This window comes from Castor canadensis, chromosome 6 (genome assembly GCF_047511655.1).
Source record: "Castor canadensis chromosome 6, mCasCan1.hap1v2, whole genome shotgun sequence".
NCBI lineage: Eukaryota > Metazoa > Chordata > Mammalia > Rodentia > Castoridae > Castor > Castor canadensis.
Window position 1 is genome coordinate 9,739,773 of NC_133391.1, and position 15,821 is coordinate 9,755,593.

The window sequence follows — 15,821 nt, forward strand, 5'->3', positions numbered from 1 at the left end:
TGTGAGTCAGAAAGACATAGAAATGTTGGACAGATGAATAACAAAGATGGAATGAAAATAGAGAGCCTCCTTCAAAGAAAAATCAAAGACCTAATGGATTCACTGATGAATTGCACCAGTCATTTAATAACAGCAAGGTCACAGTTACATCAGTCCAAAGAACTCTGAGGTGTTATTTCACAGTCTGATGATTATAAATTATAATTATGCACTTTCAAAAAGAAGAAAATACTTTGAAAGTTTTGAGTACAAAGAATGGATATTGTACTCACAATACTTCAATAGCACAACATAGTATAATGAGGCAAATGGCAACAAAGAAACCAAATGTCCAGTTTTGTCAATGATAAATGCTCTTAGACACTCAAAGGGACAAATTAAATAAAAATATCAGTTTCACATAGGTGTGAAACCGTCAGTAACATGGATGAGAATTTCATCAAAGACAGATTCTTACAAAAGAAAGAAACTGAAATGTTGGAAATGAAAAGCTCAATAGAAAACAGCTGGAAAGTATCACAATCTACAACCAACTCCCAGACAATAATGATTCAGTGAAAAAATGGACAAGTGACCTGAGCTGACATTGTTCAAAAAAGAAACAGAAATGGCCAAAAACAGTTGAAGAAGATCCCACTGTCCCTGGCTATAAAGGAAATGCAAATCAAACCACATTAAGAATTCACCTCACTGTCTTAGAATGGCTATCATCAAGAACAGAAAACAAATGTTGGTGAGGATGGGAATGTGAAAAGTAACTGTAAAGTGTTCCTTCCTTGTACTAAATTAGTACAACCCTGTGGAAAGCAGTCTGGAGTTAACTCAATAAACTAATAAAAGAAATATCATAAGATCCAGCAATACCACTCTTGGGCATACATTCAAAAGACTGTATATCAGGAAAGAAAAAACACACTTGCACACCCATGTCTAATGCAATATTATTCACAATGGCCAAGCTATGGAATTATCTCCAATTCTCTACAACTGATGAAAGGATTACGAAAATGTGGTATTTATACAGCATGGATATTTCTCAGTCATACAGAAGAAAAAAGCATTTTCATTTGCAGGTAAAAGGATGGAACTGGAGACCATGATTTTATGCAAAGTAAACCATGTTCAGAAAGACACATGTCACATGTATTCTCTCACATGTGGAAGATAGGTCCAAATACAAATACTAGCAATCAGTATGTATATTCAATCTACATATAGCATCATTCAAATGTGGGAGTGTTAGAAGACACTAAGGAAAAGGGAACGAGAAGAGAATGATAGAGAGTGAACAATATTGAAATATTTAGCATCTGTGTAGGAAAAAGACAATGAAACACACACTGAAAACTGCTGAACAATAAAGAGTAAGGGATAAAGGACAAGGAAAAGTATTAAAGGGGGTTAGACTGATTAAATTATGACATATTTAGAGGCAGAATATCAAGGTAAGCCCCCCTCTATAATCAAAAGACCCTTAGACAGTGGAAGTCAGGAATTAAACATGTTGTTAAGGGAAGGGTAACAGTGGGAGGTGGAGGGAAAGATGAAAAAGGTAATGGAGGTTGAACATGGCTGATGTGTATTCTACACATGTATGAATATGGAACATTGAAACCTGATGAAGTCAATTTAAGAAAGGTGACAGGGAAGAGAAAGAATGGAGGGGATGAACTAATCTGGGGTATCTTGTACACATTATGGAAATGTCACATTGAAACCCCATGTACAGCTATTAAACAATAGTAAAATGAAAAAAGAAATGGGTTGAATTTCAAACAAAATTATGATTTTATTATATTCACACAGCCATAAATTTTTAAAATCTATCATGCTCACAAACCAGTATTGCAGAAGGTACTTGCAGGAATCCTACTCACACATGAAGAAAAAATATGGTCAAAATCAATAGAGTCAGAGAAAGACTAAATCCCAGGAGAAGAATACACAATCAAATGAGAATTAAGGAAGAATCACACATGGTGAATTTCATAAAGTACAGACCTCCAAGTTGAACAATGGGAAAGTAAATAGACATGAAATTAATGAAGTGGAATGTAAATGAACAATATGAATAATCATTGAAAAAGGCTGGACCTTTACAAGATAAACAAGATTGACAATCCCTTATTCATACTTAGAAAATAGAAATAATCCCATGCATCCTGTTTGATCACAATGCATTAAAACTAGAACTCAACAAACAACAGAATCAACAGCAGAAAATATACAAACAAATGGAAGCTGAATAACACATTGTGCAATGATCAGTACGTCATCCATGAAATAAAAGAGGAAATTTAAAGATTCCAAGAAGTTAATGAAGATGAAAACATGAACTACCAGAGAATAAGGGCCAGAGCAAAGGCAGTCCTAAAAGGAAAGTTTATATCCATGAGTGCACATAGTAAAAGGACAGAAAGATCTCAAATCAATGACCTAATGCTACATCTCAAACTCCTAGAAAAACAAGAACAAGCAAAACCCAAAACAAGTAGAAGGAGAGAAATAAAAAAGTAATGGCCACAATTAATGGAATAGAGGCAAAGAAAAACACAAAGAACACGAACCAAAAAAAAGTTGGTTCTTTGAAAAAATAAACAAGATTGACAGACCACTGGAAAATTTGACTAAAATGAGGAAATAAAATAGCCCAAATAAGTAAAATAAGAAAGTCAAAAGAGGGGATAACAACAAACCCATGGAAATCCAGGCAATCTTCAGAGAGTACTTTGAGAACCTACATTCCAATAAAGTTGAAAATACTGAAGAAATGGAAAAAATTTCTAAGTACTTATAACCATCCAAAATTGAACCAAGAGGATATTAACCACCTAAATTTATCTATAACACAAAATGAAATTGAAGCAGCAATCAAGAGTCTCCCAAAAAGAGAAAAGTCCAGGACCTGATGATTCTCTGCTGAATTCTATCAGACTGTAAAGAACTAATGCCAACCCTCCTTAAACTGTTCCATGAAATAGAAAGGGAACGAATACTGGCTAACACATTCTATGAAGCCAGTATTATACTCATCCTAAAACAAGAAAAAGACACATCCGAAAAGGAGAACAAAAGACCAATCTCCTTAATGAACTTCGATGAAAAATCCTCAATAAAATAATGGCAAAGGGAATCCAACAACATATCAGAAAGATCATTCACCACGACCAAGTCAGCATCATCCCAGGGATGCAGGGGTGGTTCAACATACAAAAATCTATAAATCTAATACAGCACATTAACAGAAGCAAAGACAAAAACCACTTGATCATGTCCATAGATGCAGAAAAAGCCTTCAACAAGATCCAACACCAATTCATGACAAAAGCTCTAAGAAAACTAGGAATAGAAGGAATGTACCTCAACATTGCAAAGGCTATATATAACAAACCTATAGCCAACATCATACTTAATGAACAAAAACCAAAACCATTTCCCCTAAAATCAGGAATGAGACAAGGGGTCCCACTGACCCCATTCCTATTCAACGTTGCCTTGGAATTCCAGGCAGAGCAATTAGACAAGCAGAAGGAATAAAAAGAATACAAATAGGTAAAGAAACTGCCAAATACCTCTATTTTCAGACTCCATGATCCTATCTCTAAGACCCAAAAAACTCTGCCCAAAAGCTCCTAGACAGCATAAACAGCTTCAACAAGGTGGTAGGATACAAAATCACAGCCCCCAGCTCCACACTGGGAAAGAAAGCTTAGCTGCAGAAGCATGACAAACACCACCCATGGGAAAATACCAAACCCTGAAAAAGAAGAATCATGGCCACTGCTCCAGTATCCCTACAAGAATGTAAGAATTCAGGACTCTCAGTGACCAATTTCCAGTTGAGCTAACCTTCCAGGGGCTCCGTACTGCATTTCCCTTTTAGAAGACCATATTTCTTGTTGCTCAGTATAGGCCTCAATTCTGTGTTTACAGAACTAATTTATATGCTACATCAAGGTAACATCAATTTACAGAAATGAGGCAGTGTGTCATTAAGAAAGAACTCTCTGGTTGTCACTTTGATTAGAACTTGAAGCATTTTCCTTTACAAGCAAACTGTGCCTATTTCCTCACTATGCAGACAGGCACTGATAGGAGGGTGGAGGACAAAGAATAAAGTGATATACTATCTGAAAAATAACAAATGCAAAAATGGATGGTGGTGTGGGTCATGAGCTGTAGTGATGACTGGAAAACACCAGGAATGTAATTTTCCACAATTACCAAAAAATTCAATGAAATATATCAAGGGAGTCAAAAACACAGGGAAACTGAATTTCATATAATCTGAAAATTGAGGAAAGTAACTATAAATACCAACAGGCAGAAAACATCATTGTGGAGATTAGAAGTATAAGCCAGTAATATTTGCAGGGTTGATTGCACAATCAATAACACAAAGTGAATAACAACATCACAATGCAATCAAATGTTGAAAATGAGAAATGCAACGTATAGAAATTCTAATCCTGATAGAAGAAGTACCATGAGTTTTCAGTAGACTGAAGTAAACCACAAGATTTAATCTCATATCTAACTATCAGAATGGTTTAGTTTTATTTTTGATTTTTGTTTAATATACACATGAATTTAACCTTCAGAAGCCTCATTGTACATAGAATGGGTTTTATTCCTGAAGCCATGTAGAGTGTTTCTCTCTGGCCTTAACAAAATAATGTAGCACTTGGGACCAAAGAAGAAGCCTAAGATCCCTGCACTGGAGGCCAAGATGGAGAAGACCTCCACGGCCACCATGACCCTTCCCTTGGTGCTGTGGTAGACAGGGAGGAAGGTGATCCAGACACTACAGAACACCAGCATGCTGAACGTCAGGAACTTGGCTTCATTGAATGTGTCAGGAAAGTTCCTTGCTAGGAAAGCCACAGTGAAACTCCCAAAAGCCAGGAAAATTAGGTATCCCAGGATGCAGTAAAAGGCCACAACTGATCCCTTGTTACACACGATGACGATGGGGCCATGTTCCGAGTTTGTGTCTGAGTCAATGAAGGGTGGAGAGGTTCCAAGCCAGATTCCACAGGCAGTCAGTTGGATCAGTGTGCAGATGGGAATAAGGTAGTTAGGTGTCCTTGATACCAACAGCCACCTCATCCTTTTCCCTGGAGATGTGATATTAAAAGCCAGAATCACAGTGAGAGTTCCAGCCATGACAGTGAAGTAACCACTGTGAACACAATTCCAAATGTGGTCTGCTGGAGGATGCAGGTGGCCATGCAAGGACAGCCAATGAAGAGCAAGGAACAGAAAAAAGAGAAGGTGAGGGAGATGAGCAGGATGTAGCTGAGAACCCTGTTATTGGCCTTCACAATGGTAGTGTCTCAGTGTTTCACAAAAGGTCACAAGAGCAACTCTTATGAGTACAGAATTCACAGCCTTGCTTGCCAGAGCCATTCCTAAGGGATCTTCATAACCCAGAAAAGTCACAGATTTTTGGTGGCAGTGGTTTTGATCTTGGTTGGTATACTGATGATCTGCACACTTCACACACTGATCCATGTCTGGTGAGGAGTGCAGGTTACCAATAGTCAAGGTTCAGTTTTCACGCCTCCCCTACAGCACAATGGTAAACTTTTCCTCTTCTGTTCTTTAGATAAAAATGAATTCTACACAGCAAATAATTCCAACTGAACACTTCCCATTTTTGTTATTGTAGCACCAACAAAGTTACTTTAACTTCCTTAACTTATCTGACATATTCATGACACCATTTTTTAATTTTCAAAAACACCAAAGTTATGCCTAGCTCACCAAATTAAACCTCTGTAAATTAGACCTGGTTTTATTCATAAAACCCTCAAATTTATTTAGAATTATGTTCCCTTTTATTATGACATAGATAATTAATGAATTCCCTGAAGTAGAGGCGATCAATAACACTTTTTAAGTGGGTGAAGAAGTCGCAACATCCTGCATCTCATTGTCATTTTCACCATATGCATGTTCTAGTTTGGAGTACCTTTGCACTGAATCAGTACATTTATTTGTAGGGTTCTGGCATATTTCCTGTGTGAATTTGTCCTCCCTCTATCATATTTCAACCTGCACTAACTCCAGTCTATTTGTCATTATTCTATGTATTTTTTAATGTCAAGAGTCTTTCAAAACAATCATGATTTTTATCCCTAGGTAGTATATACATTAAGATATAGTAAATGTCAATGTTTAAAAAATTCAGTTAGGACTTATAACTGCTATGCAGAATATAATACATTCATACACATTAACCTCATATTCCATCACAAGTAAATTCAAGGTGAATTTCACAATTATATATGAACACTACCTTATGAACATATTCATGTCATGTGTTCTGTTTCTGAAAATTATCTTTATTCTTGGTGCACGGGACCAAGGCTGAAATCCAAGCTACTCAGGAGGTAAAGACAGGATGGATTGCATCTCAAGGCCAGCTAGGGAAACACTCAGATCCCCTGTCAGCAAATAAGCTTGGAGTGCTGTTGGCACCTGTGTTCCCAGTTTTGTGGGCTGCTCTTTAGGCCCATCACAGTGCAAGGAAAAGCATGTATCTATCTACAAATTAACTGAAGCAAAAAAGGACTGGGATTATAGTTCAAGTGGTAGAGCACTTGCCTAGTAAGACCAAGGTTCTGAGTTTTGACTCTGGAACCATGAATCAATCAATAAATTAATTCATAAACAATGCTTTCATTTCTTTTACTGACAGTATTGTCTTGGCCTGAATCCCAGCATAAGGTGTATTGGAAATTGTTACATTGAGCATTTTTGTCTCATTCTTGTTTCACCATTGGACCCCAAAATGTGAAGCTCTTTCTTGGGATTCTGTAAATACCTTTTATGGGATTAAGACAATTGACACCTGCTTACTTGGTAAGACCAGTTCTATTACTATTCATTTTAAGATACAAATAGGTATGGTATTTAATTATACATTTTTCTAGAGTTGGTGATATTATTATATGTTTGAAGAAACTAGTTCAAATCAATAAACTAGTTGAGATAGAATTGAATTCCATTGCATATACCAAGTCTGGTCATTTGAAGTTCCCTTAAAATACCTTGAACAAGAAATATGCTTTTAGTTCAAGAAGGAAAATGTTCAATATACTTCTTCTCTTCTATATTCTCATATATGGGGAACCAAGATTAGTTCTTCTCATAAGATGAATTTTATTGCCCCATTCTTCTTATTCTCTGAAGGAGTTTAAGAAAACGAGCATTTTTAAATTCTTGAAATTTTAATAAATTTCACCAGTGATGTACGTGATGATCATAAAAATAGTCATAGATGATTCAATTATGGCTTTTACTTGTTACATATATTCAACCATGCAGGTTTCTTTGCGGTGCTGGGGATTGAACACAAGACCTCAAGTACCCCATGCCTTGGCTCTATCCCTGTGATACAGTCTAACACTTGAGATGTTCAATTCACCCTTCTGAAAGTTTTTAAGTCCAATGACTGAGATTTGTGATTTTTATTTATATTTTAAAATGTGTTAATTAGGTTCTTATGCTATTTTTTCTGGGTTTTTTTTCAATCTGGGGATTGAATTAAGGGCTTTATGCTTAATATCAATGTGAACTTGAACCATACCCCTGTGCCCGTTTCTTTTATAGTTTGTTTTACAGACTGGGTACCATGCTAACTTTGCATGGGCTGGTCTCAGACCGTGATCATCTTACATCTGCCATCTGAGTAACTGCGATTACAGGCACACAACAACACATCCAACCATGATATGACATAATTCTGCAGAATTTCACAAATGATGTCCTGTTACAATGTTTTCAATTTCTTGCTGAACACTCTTTTTAGGGTTTTTATCATGCTTATTTATATTAGAACACGCCTTAACATTGATATTCCTTTGTTGTATTGTCATTAAATATATTTTTTGTTGTATTGGTTCTCTTGTTTCTTTGTCTTTAGGTTGCTTTTCCTTTTCTAGATTGAGAAAAGTACTTGTATACAAACAATATCTGGCATTCCTGGTTGGATGCCTGAGTATTTATTCCATCCCCTCAAGTCCATTCATAATATTTGCATTATTTATGATCTTCATTTAAGTTGTTCTCTAACTGTGGGATGTGTAAACAGGTATTTGTGAATATATAAACTTGAAGATAGTGGAATTGTCTATAGAGAGTTCTTTATCTGAGCAGAGTGAACTTACATTAAACCTCGTGGTCATAAGGAATAACACATGCAAATTAAGGGCATGTTGTCAATCTCAATATATTTCAAAATGAAATTGAAATCATGCAAGTATGCTGCTTAACTAAGGTACATATGAATCATAAAGGAAATGAAAAAACTGTGATGTAGAAGTGTTTCTAGCATGTATTATTTAACATAAATCTGGACATTGTGAATGTAATATGGTAACTGTGGCATCCTGAAATGTTCCCTATTCATTTGGATCTCCATTGTACATCATTCCATCCAACTTTCTCTGGGTTTCTGCCAGATGGATCCATTTTCAGGTTCTGTGATTATTACAAGAATTCATAGCATAAAAATCTAGTTGACATTTCCCCAACTCATCTAATATAATATTAGCATGCATACATCTGTATAGAAATTTATGACACTTTTCCAGTAGGTCTTTGTGTATTCATTGTAGACCTATTGCACTGGTTTGAGTTCATGTCATTATGAGTTGTATGTCTTTTTACATGTGGAATGTTGGTTTGTTTTTCTTTGAGGGGCTGGGGTAGAAACTGAGGGTTTTGCACTTGTAAAGCAAGCACTCTACCACTTGGTCACAGCTCCAGTCCATTTTCATCTGGTTGTTTTTGATATGGGGTCTCATACTGTTTTCTTGGACTGGCCTTGAACTGTAATCCTCCTGATCTCAGCTCTCAAAAAGCTAGGATTATAGGTGTAATCCACCAGCACCCAGGTCTGCCATCTGAAGCTTAAAAAGAATTTATTACAATATACATAAACCTATTACTTAAACCAAACTAAAATTTTCTGAGCACTTGGTCGTTATCAAGCATTTTGACAAGCACTCAGAAAATAAACATGGGCAAGAACCATGTATTCACTGTGTTGTACAAATAGGAAGACATTTTTCCATAACATTACTCCCAAATTCCACAATAGAGACCAAACATGTAGAGAAGAGAGGTGCAAGGTGTTTTCTTGAGAAGGTAATGCATAAAATTAATATAGTGATGAATCAACTATGGAAATCACAGTATATGAGCTGTGTTGTTTCAAAGGTCAATGTAATCCTTTGTACCATTTCATTTGCAAATGGATGTAGGTAGACCTTTCCTATGCAGTCCACTTGCAGGGATTTTCCCCCTTCAGGGAATATTGGAAACTCTTCAGGATGGGTGGGAGTTTCTCCATAAGTCATAGACTTACCTGTCCCATTAGAAATCTCATTCTCAGGGCAAGGGATGCAATCAAAACAACAAGGAGCCTTCCCCTCCTGAGGGGATTTCCTGAATCCAGGACCACAACTCTCACTGCAAACAGAGTGAGGATTCTGAGGAAAATCAAATAGGTATTGGTGACTGCAATTTCCCTTGTATTTCAATAAGTCCAGTGTTTTACTGAATTGGATCATTAAGAGATATTAATTTTCTGTACTCGAATCCTGTAAATTCATTGCACATTTTTAGATTCTGGCCATGATATGACACAATGGCTTATGTGTTAAAGGCTTGGTCCCCAGCCCTGCTGCTTTTTAGAAAGCATGGATCCTTTAAGCATTGGTTCTAGTGGGAGGAAATTTGGTCATTAGAAGTACACAGTTAAAGGTGATATTGGTACCCCAGGGCCAATCCTTTCTCTGACTTTGTTGCTCTGTTGCCATGAGGTGTGTACTTACTTTGCTACCTGTTCCAACCACGATGCTCTGCCTTGCCATAGACCATTAAGGAATGGGTCAAATGACCACATACTGAAACATTCAAAACTGTTAGCTGAATAAACCCTTCTTCCCTGGAAGCTGATTTTTCCCATGTATTTTGTCACAGTGAGGGACAGTCAAGTAACACAGACAACATATACATTTTAAGATTGTGAAATATGAACACTTAGAAACATGTTGGTAAACAAATGTGTTCGTTTCTCACCCATGATTCAGTTAATAGGAAAAAAATCTCTAAGTTGGAAGTTATTAAATGAACATTGTGGGATCATGAATCAACATCAGGAATATTAAATCTGATAAAGTATTGCTTACTGATGTGTGAAATTCAAAGCTTTGTAATTTGATGCAACCCACATCTAAAGTTCCTGAGTTCCACTCTTTCAGATCCTCATGTAGAGATAATTTCTGACCATGTGGACCAAAGGTGGAAAACCTTCCTACTTTCACATTATGTCTAACACCTTCTAGAAAATTCCAAAAGTTGAGAATGTCATACTCTGCCTCCAATTTCCTTTTCTCATCCAAAATCACTTGGTCTCCAGTGGGGTTGTTAAACTGAATGCTCTTCAGAAAGGAGTGGAGCTAAAAGAGATGCATCATCCTAAGATGAAGTGGATTCCATGGTTAAGACAGAAAATCTGAACTGAGAAAACCTCCTTATTGGCTTAATCCTGCTTCTTGACACCACTACAACAATGATGTAGTACAAAGGAAAAGCTAAAGAACCAAAATATCATGATATCAAATGCTGGTCACAGACCAGAGGATCAAAATGACAGTTTCAACAGAAAACACCAATGTCACACTTAACTATAATGAGTGAATCTGGTAATGAGATAATTTTTAACCTCCTGGAAAAACCTAGTAGGTATGTATTTTATGAATGAATGTAGAGATTCAAATATTAACTGGGTTCATTAACACCTAAACTGGAATTAAATCAAATCATTGATATAAAATACCCACTTCAGGCTCAAGCAGGACTTAGGTACTCAAGGAGTTCATTCTCTTTTTCTTCTTATTTAAAAAACTAGTTGTGAAATGATTACTTTATCGTAGTGAAAACATTTTCCATGTAGGTTGTTCAGGCCATTTATAATGAACAAACTCCTAGAAAAGCAAGAAAAAGCAATTCCTAAACAAGCAGAGGAGAGAAATAATAAAAATAAGGGCTAAAATCAATGAAATAAAAAAAAACCATACAAAGAATCAATGAAAAAAAAAGCTGGTTCTTTGAAAGAATAAACAAGATTGACAAACCCCTGGCAAAACTGACTAAAATGAGGAGAAAAAACCCAAATCAGTAAAATAAGAAGTGCAAAAGGGGAGATAACAACAAACACCACAGAAAATCAGAGAATCATCAGAGACTACTTTGAGAACCTACATTCCAATAAATTTGAAAATCTTGAAGAAATGGACGAATATCTAGATACTTATGACTATCCCAACTTGAACCAAGAGATTAACCATCAAAATAGACCTATAACATGAAATTAAATTGAAGAAGGAATAAAGAGTCTCCCAAAAAAGAAAAGTCCAGCACCTGATGGATTCTCTGCTGAATTCTACCAGACCTTTAAAGAAGAATAACAACTCCCCTTAAACTTTTCCATGAAATAGAAAGGGAAGGAATACTGCCTAACTCATTCTATGAAGCCAGTATTACACTCATCACTAAAACAAAGACACATCCAAAAAGGAGAACCTAAGGTCAATCTCCTTAATGAACATCAATGCAAAATCCTCAATAAAATAATGGCAAACCGAATCCAACAACATATCAGAAAGTTTGTTCACCACAACTAAGTCGGCTTCATCCCAGAAATGCAGGGGTGGTTCAACATAACCAAACCTATAATTGTAATACAGCACATTAATAGAAGCAAAGACAAAAACCACTGGATCATCTCAATAGATGCAGAAAAAGCTTTGGAAAAGATCCAACACCACTTCATAATAAAAGCTCTAAGAAAGCTAGGAAGAGAAGGAATGTACCTCAACATTCTAAAGGCTATATATGACAAACCTATAGCCAACATCATTATTAATGGAGAAGACTGAAACCGTTACACCTAAAATCAGGAATGAGACAAGGGTGACCACTATCCCCACTCCTATTCAACATAGTCTTGGAATGCCTAGCCAGAACAATTAGGCAAAAAGAAGAAACAAAAGTAACAGAAATAGGTAAAGAAACTGTCAAAATATCCCTTTGTAGAGGACGTGATCCTATAACTCAAAGTCCCAAAAAACTATACCCAACAACTTCTAGACAGCATAAACAGTTTCAGCATTTGGCAGGATACAAAATCAACTTACAAAAATCATTAGCTTTTCTATACACCAAAAATGAACAAATTCAGAATGAATTGGTGGAAAGAATTCCATTTACAATAGCCTCAAAACAATCAAAACCAAGGAGTAAACTTAACAAAGGATGTGAATGACCTCTACAACGAGAACTACAAACCTCTGAAGAAGAAGATTGAGGAATACTACAGAAGGTAGAAAGATCTCAAGTGCTCATGGATTGGTTGAATCAACTTAGTAAAAATGACTACACTACCAATCTACATGTTCAATGCAATTCCATCAAAATCCCAATGACATTCATCACAGAGATTGAAAAATCTACCTTAAAATTCATTTGGAAATACAACAGACTGCAAAGAGCCAAGGCAATACTCAGCAAAAAAGAGCAATGCTGGAGGTTTCAGAATACCCGACTTCAAACTATATTAGAAAACTATAGCGGAGAATTCCAAGATGGCAGCTAGAGGTAGGAAGCAGAAAGTGACCCTCCTATAGTGAAATCTTGGAGAGACGTTGGAGACACACTTTGCAGGCATAATCACTGAGAAAAGGCATAACTTTGACCCCTCCACATCAACAGCCGGCGCAGAGAATCTCCAATTCACGTTAAACGGAGAACCGAGGAGGGCCTCCAGGGCTGCCAGTGTCCGGAGCCCATACGGCTTGGGAAGACGCGGACCAGGTGAGCTTCGCGGTACCGCGGTAGCCCTACAGACAAGCCTGGGCCAGAGCAGTATAGCCCCCTGGACAGACTGACCTCCACCCGGGAAAAAAAGAGAAACTGAGTACTAAGCAATAAGAACAGTTAAGACACGCTGGAAAGAGGGTGGGGCGCCCTGAGCGCTGAAGATTGGGGGAAGGGACTCCTTCCCGGGACTGTAAATAAACGAGCCGGGGGGGCCGGACAGGCTCTGGCGGGAGCGTGGCGCGCCCAGCAACCAGGAGCGGGGAAGCTTGTGAGAGTGGAGGAGGAAAGACCCACTTCCCACGTGAACTGTAAATAAACACGCAGGCCTGACAACGCGGGGCAGTGTCACCTTTCCCAGTGCTTGGAAAGGGGAAAGGCTGTAGCAGAGGCCCCCTGCACAGGAGAACTCTGAGCAAACAAAGCCTGTGGGACCAGGTGAGTGCTAGCTCATCCCAGAGATCTGCATAAATAACGCCGCCAGCTACAGGCTGAGAGCAGCAGGCAGGCGAGCCACAGTTGCAGATACGACTCTCAGAACTGCCTCCAGACGCTTTTTTTTCTTTTTCTCCCTACCTTTGATGAGAGAACAACCGAATTACACCTGCAAGCCGAAAAACTTACTGAAAATGTATTGCATTTGAACTGGGGACACTTGGTGGGGCTTTTTTTTTTTTTCTTCTGTGTGTGTGTGAGTGTAGTTTTGTTCTACTTTATACATCCCCTTTGATGAGACAACTACAGAACAACATCTGAGGCACCAACTCCAGGACTGGAGATTGAGACGGACATCCAAATTATTAAGACTGAAATTGCATTGCATATAAACTTGGAAGTTTTTTGGTTTTTTTTTTTTTTTAATTTTCTATTTTCCATTTTATTTTAATTCATTTTTATAAATAGATATTACTTTCATATACTTATTTTTTATTTTTTTATCTTTGATTTTCAATCCTCTCTCTGTCTCTCTATTGTCTGTTCAGCTTACTGTCGATTAGTACACTAACACTCCCTGTTTATACCTTTGAAACTCTCTTGTCTGATACCTTGTTCTGCTTTCTCCCTCTTGTCTGTATATTTGTTTTCCCCTTTTCTTTAACTTCTTGCTTTCCATCTCAGCTCACTCTTCCATTCTCAATATTACCATTGTTATTATTACAAGCTAGAAAATACTTAATTACACACAGTACAGGGACAGTAACAACACCAAGGACAATGACGGGAAGACAGAAAAAACAAGGATACCAGTTTCCCCACAGCAAAAAACTAGTACAGGAACCAGAGGGGAATGAAGAGAACAGAAACTCAGATCCAGACCCCAACAAAATGAAGATAAACTATGCCAAAGGACAAAATGAAGCCCACAAGAATAATTTAAAAGAAGACATACTACAAGTACTCAATGAGAATTTTATAGAGATGATACTGGATAGGGTCAACCAAAATGTACAGGAGACACTCAAGAAATTCCAAGACAATAAAAATAGAGAATTTGAAAAAGCAAAAGAAGAAATAAAGGAAACCATAGAAGCACTGTATAAACACCAAAGTGAAAGAGAGAACACAATGAATAAATGGATAAATGAACTCAGGACAAAAATAGACAACAATAAAGAAGAAAACAGCCAGGATATGGAAAACCTCAGAAAAAAGAACGAAACAGAACTGCAAAACAAAACGGAAGGCCAATCCAGCAGAATAGAACAAACAGAAGACAGAATCTCAGAACTTGAAGATGAAATGGTAATTAAAGGAAAAACTGAAGAACTATTAATTAAACAACTCAAGACCTGTGAAAAGAAAATGCAAGAACTCACTGACTCCATCAAAAGACCAAACTTGAGAATCATGGGCATCGAAGAAGGAGAAGAGGTGCAAGCGAAGGGAATGCGTAATATATTCAACAAAATAATAACGGAAAATTTCCCAAATCTAGAGAAAGATATTCCCATACAAATGCAAGAGGCCTCCAGGACACCAAACAGACCAGATCAAAATAGAACTACTCCACGACATATCATCATTAAAACAACAAGTTCAGAAACTAAGGAAAGAATATTGAAGGCTGTAAGAGAGAAAAAACAAGTAACATACAAAGGTAAACCCATCAAAATCACAGCAGACTTCTCAACTGAAACATTAAAAGCAAGAAGAGCGTGGGGTGAGATCTTCCGGGCACTGAATGAAAATAACTTCAACCCCAGGATACTCTACCCGGCAAAGCTATCATTCAAAATAGATGGAGCAATAAAAGTCTTCCATGATAAGCAGAAACTAAAACAATATGTGACCACAAAGCCACCATTACAAAAGATTCTGCAAGGGATCCTGAACACAGAAAGTGACACCCAACTTAACCATGAAAAGGCAGGCAGCACCAAACCACAGGATAAGAAAAAGCAAGACAGTAGAGAGTAACATCAAGTTAGGTACACACAATCAAACCTTCAAACAACTAAGATAACTAAATGGCAGGAATCACCACATACCTATCAGTACTAACACTTAATGTTAATGGACTTAATTCACCCATCAAAAGACACCATTTGACAAAATGGATTAAAAAAGAAGATCCAACAATTTGTTGCTTACAGGAGACTCATCTCACCGACAGAAATAAGCATATGCTTAGGATGAAAGGCTGGAAGAAGATTTACCAAGCCAATGGCCCCCGAAAACAAGCAGGAGCAGCAATACTTATCTCTGACAAAGTAGACTTCAAACCTACATTGATCAAACGAGATAAAGAAGGACATTCCATACTAATAAAAGGGGAAATAGACCAAAAGGAAATAATAATCATCAATCTGTACGCACCCAATGTCAACGCACCCAATTTCATCAAACATACCCTGAAAGACCTAAAAGCATATATAAACGCCAACACAGTGGTTGTGGGAGACTTTAACACTCCATTATCATCAATAGAT

General features: G+C 37.2%; 1 pseudogene; it reads right to left on the reverse strand.

The window, feature by feature from the left end:
- Nucleotides 1-4,590: 4,590 nt before the first annotated feature.
- The window catches only part of LOC141424264 (vomeronasal type-2 receptor 116-like), a 34,092-nt pseudogene continuing 22,861 nt past the window's right edge, over nt 4,591-15,821 (reverse strand).